This window comes from Melanerpes formicivorus, unplaced genomic scaffold (genome assembly GCF_026170545.1).
Source record: "Melanerpes formicivorus ecotype bairdi unplaced genomic scaffold, bMelFor1.0.p_v2 SCAF_355, whole genome shotgun sequence".
NCBI classification, from domain to species: Eukaryota; Metazoa; Chordata; class Aves; order Piciformes; family Picidae; genus Melanerpes; species Melanerpes formicivorus.
The window spans coordinates 37,501-52,500 of NW_027142707.1; positions in this window are offsets into that span (position 1 = coordinate 37,501).

The following is a 15,000-nucleotide window of genomic DNA, read 5'->3' on the forward strand; positions in this document are numbered from 1 at the left end:
CCGCGGGCTGCGGCTTTGGCCATGGGGGGGAACCCCCGTGAAGAGGGTCCAGTGCTGGGAACTCTCTCTGCCCCTTACCGGGCTCTCTCTCGCCGTGCCTGGACGGGCTTGCTTTCCATTCTTGGTGGGACCGACGCCGGCACCACGTCTCCCCGGCTTTCTCTGCCCCCGGGCCCCACCGGGCAAACTTCGCTTCGGGGGTTCCACACTTCGGCAGTGGCCGGCGCCAGCCACTCGTCAACTTTTTCTCTTCTCCCCTCTTTCGTTGCCGAGCCCGGGCTGGGCTCCGGCTCACGGACGAGCGAAACCCATCCAACACCGCTGAGGGTGCGCCAGCGGCCGCTCCAAACCGCCGCGCCTTTGCTCGGCCCCGCGGGTCCCCTCTCTGACCCGGGGGAAAGCCACCGAGAAGCCAGACGGACCCCTGCCCAGCCGCCTGGCGGGTGGCTTGGAGCAGCCGCTCGGCAGCGCTGCCCTGGGAGTGCTCGGCGTCACTCGTTCCCTCATATACGGAACTGGAGGGCCGTCAGCTCCGCGAGCGCACAACCAGCCGACCTCCGCCCAGCGGCAGGTCGCAGAAATCACGCCGGCTTGTACGATGACGTAGGCGGAGGCAGAGCGCAACAGCGACCCCTTGGCGACAAGCGCGATCTCCGCGGAGAGCACGTCTACTCGCCGAGGGAGAGCACGTCTACTCGCCGAGGGAGAGCACGTCTACTCGCCGAGGGAGAGCACGTCTACTCGCCGAGGGAGAGCACGTCTACTCGCCGAGGGAGAGCACGTCTACTCGCCGAGGGAGAGCACGTCTACTCGCCCAGGGAGAGCACGTCTACTCGCCGAGGGAGAGCACGTCTACTCGCCAAGGGAGAGCACGTCTACTCGCCCAGGGAGAGCACGTCTACTCGCCCAGGGAGAGCACGTCTACTCGCCCAGGGAGAGCACGTCTACTCGCCCAGGGAGAGCACGTCTACTCGCCCAGGGAGAGCACGTCTACTCGCCCAGGGAGAGCACGTCTACTCGCCCAGGGAGAGCACGTCTACTCGCCCAGGGAGAGCACGTCTACTCGCCCAGGGAGAGCACGTCTACTCGCCCAGGGAGAGCACGTCTACTCGCCCAGGGAGAGCACGTCTACTCGCAGAGGGAGAGCACGTCTACTCGCCGAGGGAGAGCACGTCTACTCGCCGAGGGAGAGCACGTCTACTCGCCGAGGGAGAGCACGTCTACTCGCCGAGGGAGAGCACGTCTACCTCCCGGCTGAGGGAGAGCACGGGGGGGGGGGGACAGGCGGCAGCAGCTTCGGTGAACGTCACCCGGGAGGCGACCGGGGCTGTCCCGGGGCAGTCCCGGGAAGCCGGCGTCCGGCACAGGGAACCGTCAGCTGCCGGACCGGGGCGAATCCCCGCGGCCACGGCAGGGGTGGGGGCTCGAAGACAGCCGGCAGCCGCTTCGGTGAACGTCACCCGGGAGGAGACTGGGGCCCTCCCGGGACCGTCCCGGGAAGACGACGTTCGGCACGAGATCCCGGCCGCGGCCGGACCGGCTCGAAGCCCCGCGGCCCCGGCACGGGGGAGGCCCAAAGACTGGCGGCAGCCGCTTCGCTGAACGTCACCCGGCCGGCGACCGGGGCCGTCCCGGGGCCGTCCCGGGATGCCGGCTTCCGGCACGGGGTCCCGGCCGCGGCCGGAGCGGCTCGAATCCCCGCGGTCCCGGCAGCAGCCGGAGCCGCTCGCCGTTCGGGCTCCCGGCACCCTACGGATCCGCCGACTCGTTCGCGGGCGGCGGGGGGAGGCAGTGAAGGAGGTGCGGGCAGAAGCGGCAGCGGAGGCGGAGGGGGGGGGGGGTGCTCGGAGACAGCCGTCAGCCGCTTCGGTGAACGTCACCCGGGAGGCGACCGGGACCGGCCCGGGGCAGTCCCGGGAAGCCGGCGTCCGGCACAGGGAACCGTCAGCTGCCGGACCGGGGCGAATCCCCGCGGCCACGGCAGGGGTGGGGGCTCGAAGACAGCCGGCAGCCGCTTCGGTGAACGTCACCCGGGAGGAGACTGGGGCCCTCCCGGGACCGTCCCGGGAAGACGACGTTCGGCACGAGATCCCGGCCGCGGCCGGACCGGCTCGAAGCCCCGCGGCCCCGGCACGGGGGAGGCCCAAAGACTGGCGGCAGCCGCTTCGCTGAACGTCACCCGGCCGGCGACCGGGGCCGTCCCGGGGCCGTCCCGGGATGCCGGCTTCCGGCACGGGGTCCCGGCCGCGGCCGGAGCGGCTCGAATCCCCGCGGTCCCGGCAGCAGCCGGAGCCGCTCGCCGTTCGGGCTCCCGGCACCCTACGGATCCGCCGACTCGTTCGCGGGCGGCGGGGGGAGGCAGTGAAGGAGGTGCGGGCAGAAGCGGCAGCGGAGGCGGAGGGGGGGGGGGCTCGAAGACAGCCGGCAGCCGCTTCGGTGAACGTCACCCGGCCGGCGACCGCGGCCGTTCCGGGGCCGTCCCGGGAAGCCTGCGACAGGCACGGGGTCCCGGCCTCGGCCGGACCCGCACTGGGTGCCGCCGCCTCGGGCTCTCGGGACGGTATGGATCCGCCGACTCGTTCGCCGGCAGCGGGGGGAGGCAGTGGAGGGGGTGCGGGGAGAAGCGGCAGCGGAGGCGGAGGCGGGGGGGGGCTCGAAGACAGCCGGCAGCCGCTTCGGTGAACGTCACCCGGGAGGCGACCGGGACCGGCCCGGGAAGCCATCGTCCGGCCCGGGATCCCGGCCGCGGCCGGACCGGCTCGAAGCCCCGCGGCCCCGGCACGGGGGAGGCCCAAAGACTGGCGGCAGCCGCTTCGCTGAACGTCACCCGGCCGGCGACCGGGGCCGTCCCGGGGCCGTCCCGGGATGCCGGCTTCCGGCACGGGGTCCCGGCCGCGGCCGGACCGGCTCGAATCCCCGCGGTCCCGGCAGCAGCCGGAGCCGCTCGCCGTTCGGGCTCCCGGCACCCTACGGATCCGCCGACTCGTTCGCGGGCGGCGGGGGGAGGCAGTGAAGGAGGTGCGGGCAGAAGCGGCAGCGGAGGCGGAGGGGGGGGGGGCTCGAAGACAGCCGGCAGCCGCTTCGGTGAACGTCACCCGGCCGGCGACCGCGGCCGTTCCGGGGCCGTCCCGGGAAGCCTGCGACAGGCACGGGGTCCCGGCCTCGGCCGGACCCGCACTGGGTGCCGCCGCCTCGGGCTCTCGGGACGGTATGGATCCGCCGACTCGTTCGCCGGCAGCGGGGGGAGGCAGTGGAGGGGGTGCGGGGAGAAGCGGCAGCGGAGGCGGAGGCGGGGGGGGGGCTCGAAGACAGCCGGCAGCCGCTTCGGTGAACGTCACCCGGGAGGCGACCGGGACCGGCCCGGGAAGCCATCGTCCGGCCCGGGATCCCGGCCGCGGCCGGACCGGCTCGAATCCCCGCGGCCCCGGCACGGGGGAGGCCCAAAGACTGGCGGCAGCCGCTTCGCTGAACGTCACCCGGCCGGCGACCGGGGCCGTCCCGGGGCCGTCCCGGGATGCCGGCTTCCGGCACGGGGTCCCGGCCGCGGCCGGACCGGCTCGAATCCCCGCGGTCCCGGCAGCAGCCGGAGCCGCTCGCCGTTCGGGCTCCCGGCACCCTACGGATCCGCCGACTCGTTCGCGGGCGGCGGGGGGAGGCAGTGAAGGAGGTGCGGGCAGAAGCGGCAGCGGAGGCGGAGGGGGGGGGGGCTCGAAGACAGCCGGCAGCCGCTTCGGTGAACGTCACCCGGCCGGCGACCGCGGCCGTTCCGGGGCCGTCCCGGGAAGCCTGCGACAGGCACGGGGTCCCGGCCTCGGCCGGACCCGCACTGGGTGCCGCCGCCTCGGGCTCTCGGGACGGTATGGATCCGCCGACTCGTTCGCCGGCAGCGGGGGGAGGCAGTGGAGGGGGTGCGGGGAGAAGCGGCAGCGGAGGCGGAGGCGGGGGGGGGCTCGAAGACAGCCGGCAGCCGCTTCGGTGAACGTCACCCGGGAGGCGACCGGGGCCGTCCCGGGATGCCGGCTTCCGGCACGGGGTCCCGGGCGCGGCCGGAGCGGCTCGAAGCCCCGCGGTCCCGGCAGCAGCCGGAGCCGCTCGCCGTTCGGGCTCCCGGCACCCTACGGATCCGGCGACTCGTTCGCCGGCGGCGGGGGGAGGCAGTGGAGGCGGTGCGGGGAGAAGCGGCAGCGGAGGCGGAGGGGGGGGCGGGGGGGACGATAGTGGCGGGGGGCGGGGGGTGCTCGAAGGCAGCCGGCAGCCGGTTCGGTGAACATTCGCCGGGGCGGGGGGGGCGACCTGTCCGTGCCCGGGGCAGCCCCGGGAAGCCGGCAGCCAGCACGGGGTCCCGGCAGCACCTGTTCCCTGCCCTGGGACTTGCCGTGCCCGGCGGCCGGTTGCCGGGTGGGGGGAGCGATGAGAGGCGGGGCGCAGCGGCCGGGGCAGCGCCGGGCGGCAGCGGGGGGGCTGGGCGGGTGGGGTAGGCGTCGAGCGGCAAGCCCTCGGCTGCAGCGAATGTTCGGCGGTGCGGGGGGGGGGGGGGACGGGACGACACGTTGGGGGCGCCGAGTCCGAGCCACCCCCGGCCCCAGGGGCGGCCGGAGGGGGAGGCCGGTGCCTGTCCCTGGGAGCTGCTGGGCGCCGGATGGCCGAGGGTGCGTCAGAAGCCGCCCGAGCGGTCGAGCAGGTCCTCCAGAAAGGCCTAGGGTGGCTTCGAGGGCCCCGGGAGCAGTCGAGGGAGGCCTCCAGGCAGGTCTGGAGTGGATGGGAGGCCTTCCAAAGCAGACAAGGGAGGCTGCCAGCAGGGCCTAGGCTGGCACTGCAGCCTGTAAATGGTTGGGGGGGGGGCCTCTGGTGCGGCCTGGAGTCTCTGGGTGGCGTCCAGAGAGGTGCAAAAGATCCTCTGGTGCGGCCTGTGGTGGCTGAGAAGCCTGCAGAGCGTGCGGGGGAGGCTTCTGGTGCGGCCTGGGGTGGGTCGGAAGCCTGCAGAGCGTGCGGGAGAGGCTTCCGGTGCGGCCTGGGGTGGCTGAGAAGCCTGCAGAGCGTGCGGGGGAGGCTTCTGTTGGGGCCTGGGGTGGCTGAGAAGCCTGCAGAGCGTGCGGGAGAGGCTTCTGGTGCGGCCTGGGGTGGCTGAGAAGCCTGCAGAGCGTGCGGGAGAGGCTTCTGGTGCGGCCTGGGGTGGCTGAGAAGCCTGCAGAGCGTGCGGGAGAGGCTTCTGGTGCGGCCTGGGGTGGCTGAGAAGCCTGCAGAGCGTGCGGGAGAGGCTTCTGCTGCGGCCTGGGGTGGCTGAGAAGCCTGCAGGGCGTGCGGGAGAGGCTTCTGCTGCGGCCTGGGGTGGGTCGGAAGCCTGCAGAGCGTGCGGGGGAGGCTTCTGGTGCGGCCTGGGGTGGCTGAGAAGCCTGCAGAGCGTGCGGGAGAGGCTTCTGTTGGGGCCTGGGGTGGGTCGGAAGCCTGCAGAGCGTGCGGGAGAGGCTTCTGTTGGGGCCTGGGGTGGCTGAGAAGCCTGCAGAGCGTGCGGGGGAGGCTTCTGGTGCGGCCTGGGGTGGCTGAGAAGCCTGCAGAGCGTGCGGGGGAGGCTTCTGGTGCGGCCTGGGGTGGCTGAGAAGCCTGCAGAGCGTGCGGGGGAGGCTTCTGCTGCGGCCTGGGGTGGGTCGGAAGCCTGCAGAGCGTGCGGGAGAGGCTTCTGTTGGGGCCTGGGGTGGCTGAGAAGCCTGCAGAGCGTGCGGGGGAGGCTTCTGCTGCGGCCTGGGGTGGGACGGAAGCCTGCAGAGCGTGCGGGAGAGGCTTCTGCTGCGGCCTGGGGTGGCTGAGAAGCCTGCAGAGCGTGCGGGAGAGGCTTCTGTTGGGGCCTGGGGTGGCTGAGAAGCCTGCAGAGCGTGCGGGGGAGGCTTCTGCTGCGGCCTGGGGTGGCTGAGAAGCCTGCAGAGCGTGCGGGAGAGGCTTCTGCTGCGGCCTGGGGTGGCTGAGAAGCCTGCAGAGCGTGCGGGAGAGGCTTCTGCTGCGGCCTGGGGTGGCTGAGAAGCCTGCAGAGCGTGCGGGAGAGGCTTCTGCTGCGGCCTGGGGTGGCTGAGAAGCCTGCAGAGCGTGCGGGAGAGGCTTCTGCTGCGGCCTGGGGTGGCTGAGAAGCCTGCAGAGCGTGCGGGAGAGGCTTCCGGTGCGGCCTGGGGTGGCTGAGAAGCCTGCAGAGCGTGCGGGGGAGGCTTCTGCTGCGGCCTGGGGTGGCTGAGAAGCCTGCAGGGCGTGCGGGAGAGGCTTCTGCTGCGGCCTGGGGTGGCTGAGAAGCCTGCAGAGCGTGCGGGAGAGGCTTCTGCTGCGGCCTGGGGTGGGTCGGAAGCCTGCAGAGCGTGCGGGGGAGGCTTCTGCTGCGGCCTGGGGTCTCTGGGTGGCCTCTAGAGAGGTGCAAAAGACCCTCTGGGTTGGGCTGGGGTGGCTCTTGGACCCCTGCCACACAGTGGAGAGCGGCCTCCGGCCCGCCACCTGTGTCCCTGTGTGCCTGAGTGCCTGTGTCCCTGTGTCCCTGTGTCCCTGAGTGCCTGAGTGCCTGTGTCCCTGTGTCCCTGTGTCCCTGAGTGCCTGAGTGCCTGAGTGCCTGTGTCCCTGTGTCCTTGTGTCCCTGTGTCCCTGTGTCCCTGTGTGCCTGAGTGCCTGTGTCCCTGTGTGCCTGAGTGCCTGTGTCCCTGTGTCCCTGTCTGTGTACCTGTGTGCGAGAGTGTCCGGCACGCCACCCAGCGGCGGCGGGCAAGCAGGTAGGCGGGTGGGCGGGCCGGCGAGGGCCAGTGTGAGTTTGGGGGGTGGGAGGGGAGGCGGCAGCTGGAAGCGTCAGAGGAGGGGGCGTGGCTCCGGCTGGCCCCGGGAGCAGGTTCCCGGGACCGGGACCGGCTGGACCCGGCGGGTGGTTGATCCCGGGGCGGGGGGCAGAGGCGGCGGGAAGCGGCAGCTGCGTGTGCGGCGGGGGGGTGGAGGGCGAACCGCGGCGGGAAGCGGATGCTTCAGAGCAGGTTACGGGGGCGGGGACGGACGACACCACCTGTCCCCGCCCCGGGACGGGCTGGACCCGGCGCCCTGGACCCGGCGCCGTGTACCCGCCGCCGCCCCCCGCCGCCGCCCCCCTCCGCCACCCTGGGACCCCGACGTTTTTTGGCGCCCGCGCCTTTTTTTGCTCCCCGCCTGCCCGCGCTGCCCCGGGCCCTCCCCCGGGGCGGGGCGGGAGGGAGGGACGGACGGACGGGTAGCCGGGGATCTCCGAGCGCGCGCCACCAGACCGAGGCGGGTCCCGGCGGCGGCGGCGGCGGCGGCGGCGGCGGCGGCGGCAGCAGCAAGCGACGGCGGGGGGGGCAGGCTAGGGAGAGAGGGGGAGCGGCATGCGGTAGGGCTGGGGGGTTTGTTTCGGGGGGGAGGGGTGGGGGGGGGGTGGCAGCGGTCAGCGAGAGCGGGGAGAGGGGGAGCGGCATGCGGTAGGGCTGGGGTGTTTTTGGGGTGGGGGCGTTGGGGGGATTAGCGGGCGGGGCGGGCAGCCCAGCCAAGCGGCAAGCCGGGGGGCGGGCGAGGGCGGCTTTAGGGCCGGAGGAGCGGAGCGCAACCTCCCCCGTGCAGGCTCCAGCGTGGAGAGCAGCAAGTTTTTGGGGACGGGGGACGACGGACGGGAGGGGCAGCGGCGAGAGGCTAGCTGCGGCAAGGGGCACCGGCACGGCCGCCCTAACAGCGCCGCCTCGGTCGCAGGGGTTAGAGAGCAGCCGGGCAGCCCGGGAGGGAAGCGGCAGCCCGCGTCGCGATCCCCCCTCCAGGGGACAATGTGGGAAGGGGAAGCCGCGGCGGCTTTGGCGGGGGGTGCCCAGCTGCTAGCGGCTTCGGGGGGCAGTTAGCGGCGGCGGGGGGGGGGGGAGATGGGTCGCGGCAGCGGCAAGAGATAACGGCGGGCGGGGGGGCTCCGTGCAAAGCGGTAACGGGAGCCGGGGGGTGTGGGGAGCTGGGGGTGGCAGCAGCGGCAAGAGGCAACGTCGGGAGGGGGGGCTCCGCGCAAACCGGTAACGGGGGCCGGGGGGGTGTGGGGGGGGGCGGTGGTGGCCGCGGCAAGAGGCAACGGCAGGCGGGGGGGCTCCGCGCAAACCGGCAGCGGGGGGGGGGGGGCGGGGGTAGCGGCAAGAGGCAACGGCGGGAAGGGGGGGCTCCGCGCAAACCGCTAACGGGAGCCGGGGGGTGTGGGGAGCTGGGGGTGGCAGCAGCGGCAAGAGGCAACGTCGGGAGGGGGGTGTGGAAGACGAGAAGTTTGTCTCTCTTAATGTAAATCAACAAAGATAAACTGATAGCAGAGCCACTGGAAAGAATCCTGTCTACCACATCGGACTAATCCTGTCTACCAATCCTGGATGCAAATCAGCTTGTGATTGCATCATGATAACGTCGGACTACAACAATGGACCTAACGACCCAGCCATCACGCTTTTTGGACAGGGTGGTTCCCGCCCATCAAGTACCTTGGGCAGGGTGACAACAATGGACCTAACGACCCAGCCATCACGCTTTTTGGACAGGGCGGTTCCCGCCCATCAAGTACCTTGGGCAGGGTGATACGATGGTTTCCACCACCTGTGTAAAGGAATGTGGGAAGACTTGTCTGAATGGAGGGGGGGGGACGGAGGCCCCCCTCGCCTCCATCCAAAAATCTTGCCCACATACACAGCGATACACAGAAAGATTTCCGGGGGAACAGATACCTGGATTATTTCCTTGCCTCTGGAATACCTGACATACCAACACCTGCCTGAGGACTAAAAAACTGTATAAAAGACCTGAGTGACACTGTCAAGGAAGAAGAGAGAAGACGGCACCATAACATCACGGGGCAACGCAACGCATCTTGGACTCTCACCACCCCTGACCGTTGGTAATATAATATCTTTCTGACTTTCTCCTTCTAATTCCTTCCCTCTTCTCCCTCTCTCTCTCCCTCTCTCTCTCTCCATTTTCTCCCTCTCCCTTCTTATGTCCACTTTATCTAATAAATAGTCTAGCTGTTGATACTTTGGCCTCGTTTGTGCCTTTAATTTCACAACACGGGAATATTTAAAAGAACTGTGTCTCCGGACCGAGACATCTAATGTCTCCGGACCTTGACATTTAAATGGCGTAGTCGGCAGGATTCCCGTGCAGTGAAAAGTATCACAGTAAAATTATTGCATTTCTGAGAACCCCGAAATGTGTGTGTGTGCCTGAGACGTACTTTTAGTACGAAGCGAGAGTGGAGTCCAGATTCGCGTTTCCACTCGCCCGTGAGGGAAGTGGCCGGAGAAGGACGAAGCGAAATTTTCAGAGAGACTGTGTGGGAGTTCTCAAAAGCTTTAAATGTGTGTGCTTTCTCGGGGAAGATTATCTGGGGTACAACTGTTGGTTTTATAGTGTGACCTCCTCGAGAATCCTCTGTACCCTGCTTTAAATGTGCGTGCTTTCCCGGGGAAGATTATCTGGGGTACAAATGTTGACTGTATAGTGTGACCTCCCCGAGAATTCTCAGTACCCTCTTTTAGGGAACCCAGTGTTGGTGATATTTGTAAAGTGTGGCTTTCCCGAGAAGCCCAGTATTGAAGCAAAAGTTGAGAAACTTCTGCTGGTGTGTGTTCGCTCAGGGAAACAGAGTAACTCTTCCCTAAGAATCACAAGGTTGTTATCCTAGTGTAACAAAAAATTTTGAGGTACAAAAGCTGAGAAGCTTTTGCAAGTGTGGGTTCACTCAGCGAAATAGTGTGACTTCCTTGAGAAGCCCAGGTTGTTGTTGTTTTTTCTTGTGTGTGACCTCTCCTGAGAAATCTATTGTGCATTTTTCCTGGAGAAGATTATTTTGTAGTAAGCCTTTTAAAAGTGTACGTTTTTCCAGGGAAGGTTTTGCTGGTACAAAACAGTGTTTTGATCTGACTTCCCCGTGAAACTTAGTGCCCTATTAAGAAATGCTTTGTGAAACAAAAGAGATGGCCGGGAGTGAGAGGCTTTTTAACCTTTTAGAAGTTCACGGTGCCCGCCCATCTGTACAGGTACTTGACTGGGCCCGTGAAAATTGGCATAATTTCCAGAGTGTGGCTGATAGAATTGTGGCCCTGCAGAAAGATGCACGAGCAAAAGCCGGGAAAGGCAAAGGTTTTATTTGTGCGGTTTTAGGTGCCTGTTTAGCCGCCTCAGTGAAGGAGAAAGATGAATGGCATGAACAGGAAAATATAACTATTTCCTCTTTGCAGGACTTAGTTTCGTCACTACAAAGCCATGTTGCCACTTTGAAAGACGTAGTGGCAGATCTTAAAATTCAATTGGAAAAGGAGAGGAGGCAAAATTCGTATTTGGACTCAAAAGAGGGTGTGAATTACTTGGAGTCTGCCCCTATGTGCCCTCGGGCAGAATTGGCAGCAGCTAAGGAAGCTGCTGCGCATATCAGACCTCTCATTAAAACTGAAGTTTTATATGAGGATGGGGAGGTTACCCCCACTATCACAACCAAAGAAACGCCTTTCTCCTACACTGAATTGGCCAAAATTTGTGCAGAATTTGCACGCTCTGCTGAGGAATCTGAGGTGGAATATGTCTGGAGAGTTTCAAAAACTGGAGGTGATCAGATTCTGTTAACAGAAGCTGAAGCCATGGGCTATTGGGGTGATAATGTTTTTCTAACTACAAAAAACAGAAGTGGACCCTGGAGTCTTACGCAAAGAGCTGCCTATTGGGCAGGGGGGTTTGATCCAAAGGAGAGGGGTGAACCCCTAATTCTGCGGGGAGGGATGAATCAGATAATGGAGAATGTGCAAAAAGCTGCATGCCTGCAGATGATATATGAAAGGGAACTAAAACATCATTTTGAATCCCCTCTTTCTGTCCTGGTGGATGCAAACAGAATGACTCCTTTGATCAGGGGTCTCAATGACTTGCTTAAAATAAGAGGTATCCAGCTTCAAAAAGAAATAGCTAATACCCCACTTTCTTCCAGGACATGGCAAGACGTGGGGAGGGAGTTATTAGATTATGCTAGGCAGTATAGTGTACCAGAGGAAATGAAAAAACCTCAAACTAGAGGCTTGAGACATGTGAAAATGACTCACCCACCAAGCCCCCAGGGCCAGATGCGCCGTATTCCTAGTAGGCACCTGGCTAGGGGCAGGGAACACTTGAATACCCGGCAATATTGGTGGGGGATGGGCCAGAAGAAAGGTATTCCAAAAGAAGTGGTTGATGGGGTAGCCACGAGGCAATTAGAAATCATTGTGCAATGTTGGCCCGAGCCTACAAAGAGGGCTGAGGTCACTGCTCCCCTCTTGGTGGGACCATTTGATGAGGGGAGGGATATGGCCCCCAGGGCAACTAAGGGCTTCACTTCCCAGCGGTGAATTGGGGGGTGAAGCATGAGTCAGGAGATCACCAAAAAATTGTACTTGGTTTGGAAAAAGGCTTTTGTTTGTGTTTAGCTTGGCTTTGACAGAACCTGAAACAATCAACGATACTTACAGGCCCATTCAAAGTAATTATCACCTGAGAGGGTGGCTCTGAATGGTAACCTGGAAATACCAGTTTTGTATGTTTCAAGGTTGTGTTTCTTACTTAAGTTCTAATGCTAAATTTAAGTTCTAATGCTACATCTACGTTCTAATGCTGAAGACTACCTGATGTATTGTCAGAAGGACTTGTCTTGCTACAATATGGAAGACTTCTCAAGTTTTGCATCACAGAAGACATCTCTTCAAGGACTGTACTTTCCATAACCCCGCAGACATTCAGATCTGGACTGAAGCTCTCACTTCAATTCCAAACTGAAGGACTGACGGGGTGGGGGGGGTATGGGTTTGTTTGTTCTCCTGGCTTCCAGGAGGAACAAGGATGCTTTCACCTTGTGTAATTACCTGGTTTAATTTTGTTATATTTTGTTAGCATTGTCAATCTTGTATAAATCCCTGCTGTATACAGTGATTCAACATGTAGTGTCCAATATGAAGTTTGTGTCTAATGATGGTGTACAACAGATTTGTGCTGTTAGCCAATCAAAACTTATGTCTATTGCAAAAATTGTTTAAAAATCCTTTCCTTTCCTTTCTTTTCTTTCTCTATGTCCACTTTCTCACTGTTATCTTTGATTGACGGGGTGGTGTGGAAGACGAGAAGTTTGTCTCTCTTAATGTAAATCAACAAAGATAAACTGATAGCAGAGCCACTGGAAAGAATCCTGTCTACCACATCGGACTAATCCTGTCTACCAATCCTGGATGCAAATCAGCTTGTGATTGCATCATGATAACGTCGGACTACAACAATGGACCTAACGACCCAGCCATCACGCTTTTTGGACAGGGTGGTTCCCGCCCATCAAGTACCTTGGGCAGGGTGACAACAATGGACCTAACGACCCAGCCATCACGCTTTTTGGACAGGGCGGTTCCCGCCCATCAAGTACCTTGGGCAGGGTGATACGATGGTTTCCACCACCTGTGTAAAGGAATGTGGGAAGACTTGTCTGAATGGAGGGGGGGGGACGGAGGCCCCCCTCGCCTCCATCCAAAAATCTTGCCCACATACACAGCGATACACAGAAAGATTTCCGGGGGAACAGATACCTGGATTATTTCCTTGCCTCTGGAATACCTGACATACCAACACCTGCCTGAGGACTAAAAAACTGTATAAAAGACCTGAGTGACACTGTCAAGGAAGAAGAGAGAAGACGGCACCATAACATCACGGGGCAACGCAACGCATCTTGGACTCTCACCACCCCTGACCGTTGGTAATATAATATCTTTCTGACTTTCTCCTTCTAATTCCTTCCCTCTTCTCCCTCTCTCTCTCCCTCTCTCTCTCTCCATTTTCTCCCTCTCCCTTCTTATGTCCACTTTATCTAATAAATAGTCTAGCTGTTGATACTTTGGCCTCGTTTGTGCCTTTAATTTCACAACACGGGAATATTTAAAAGAACTGTGTCTCCGGACCGAGACATCTAATGTCTCCGGACCTTGACAGGGGGGCTCCGCGCAAACCGGTAACGGGGGCCGGGGGGTGTGGGGGGGGGGCGGTGGTGGCCGCGGCAAGAGGCAACGGCAGGCGGGGGGGCTCCGCGCAAACCGGCAGCGGGGGGGGGCGGGGGTAGCGGCAAGAGGCAACGGCGGGAAGGGGGGGCTCCGCGCAAACCGGCAGCGGGGGGGGGGCGGGGGGTAGCGGCAAGAGGCAACGGCGGGAAGGGGGGGCTCCGCGCAAAGCGGCAGCGGGGGGGGGCGGGGGGTAGCGGCAAGAGGCAACGGCGGGAAGGGGGGGCTCCGCGCAAACCGGCAGCGGGGGCGGGGGGGGAGGCGGTCAGGAGCGGGGGGAGATTTCTAGAGATGCCGGCAGACCTTCTCCCCGGAGAACAGCGCTGTTGAAGAAAAGACTGCTTCAGAACACAACCTTTAATGAAAGACGCTCGATGAAAACAACACTTAATAAAAGAAGGTTTCATGCCGACTGCCTCTCTTCATTTACGCCGCCGCGGGGGGGGGGGGTTGGGGGCCGGGCGGGCGATACCAGGCGGCCCTCGTCCCGGGGACCACGTCTACCCCGCGGTTCCAGCCTCCGCGCGCTAAGTGCCCGCCCGGCCGCGGGGAGCACGTCTACCTCCTGCCGCACGGCTCAGTGCACTAAGTCCCCCCTCGCCATGGAGAGCACGTCTACCTGCCAGCTCAGGGAGAGCACGTCTACTCACCGAGGGAGAGCACGTCTACCTCCTCGGGAAGGAGAGCACGTCTACCTCCTGGGAAGGAGAGCACGTCTACCTCCTCGGGAAGGAGAGCACGTCTACCTCCTGGGAAGGAGAGCACGTCTACCTCCTCGGGAAGGAGAGCACGTCTACCTCCTGGGAAGGAGAGCACGTCTACCTCCTCGGGAAGGAGAGCACGTCTACCTGCCGCCGCACGGCTCAGTGCACTAAGTCCCCCCCTCGCCAGGGAGAGCACGTCTACCTCCTCGGGAAGGAGAGCACGTCTACCTGCCGCCGCACGGCTCAGTGCACGAAGTCCCCCCCTCGCCAGGGAGAGCACGTCTACCTCCTCGGGAAGGAGAGCACGTCTACCTGCCGCCGCACGGCTCAGTGCACTAAGTCCCCCCTCGCCAGGGAGAGCACGTCTACCTCCTCGGGAAGGAGAGCACGTCTACCTGCCGCCGCACGGCTCAGTGCACTAAGTCCCCCCCTCGCCAGGGAGAGCACGTCTACCTCCTCGGGAAGGAGAGCACGTCTACCTGCTGCCGCACGCACCAACACCCTACGCCCCCCGCCCCTCTCCGGGGGCCACGTCTACCCGGCAGGGGGCAGGGAAAAAAAAATAAAAAATGGCAGGAGCCGAGCCCCTCCGTCACGCGACGAGGGGCCACCTGCTCCCACCCCCTTGGGAAGCCTTACCCACCCGGCGACTACGCGCCCTCCGGGTGGGAGGCGGCGGGGCCCCCCCAGGGCCAGGGAGAGCACGTCTCCCCAGGGAGACCCACCGCGCGAGGTCGGCCGTGGTCCGGCCCGCGCCTCGCCTCGCCACGGGCGTCCCCGGCGGCGCGTTGAAGCGCGGGCTTCTCGCGGGCCGGGGCGGCGAGCCCCCGCGGTGGGGGCTGGCCCAGGGCGCTTCGCCCCCGCCGGGGGTTTTGTGCGGGCGCGTTGCCGCGGCTCGGCGGCGGCGCCTCTTGCGGCGCGGGCCGCTGCGGACCTCCCGGTCCCTTTTCCCTTTGCCCAGGCCCCAGAGCGGGGCCCCGGCGAGCTGGCGCCCTCGGCGGTCTCGCGCTGCCGGTTCCCCGCCGTCCGGGGCCGGTTTCGGGTGGCGTGACCGCGTCCGAGCGGCGGCGGGCGTCGCTCGGCGTCTCCGGCTCCGGTCCCTCGCCGGAGGGCACCCTGCCACCGGCTGCGGCTGTCCCGGTCCCGGGCCCTGCCCGCGGGCTTCCCCGTTCGCCTTCCCGGCGCGTGCCGGGTGGGGGACGGGCGGGCAGCCGGGGGCGTCCCACCCCCGGTCTCCGCGTGGAAACGGGGAG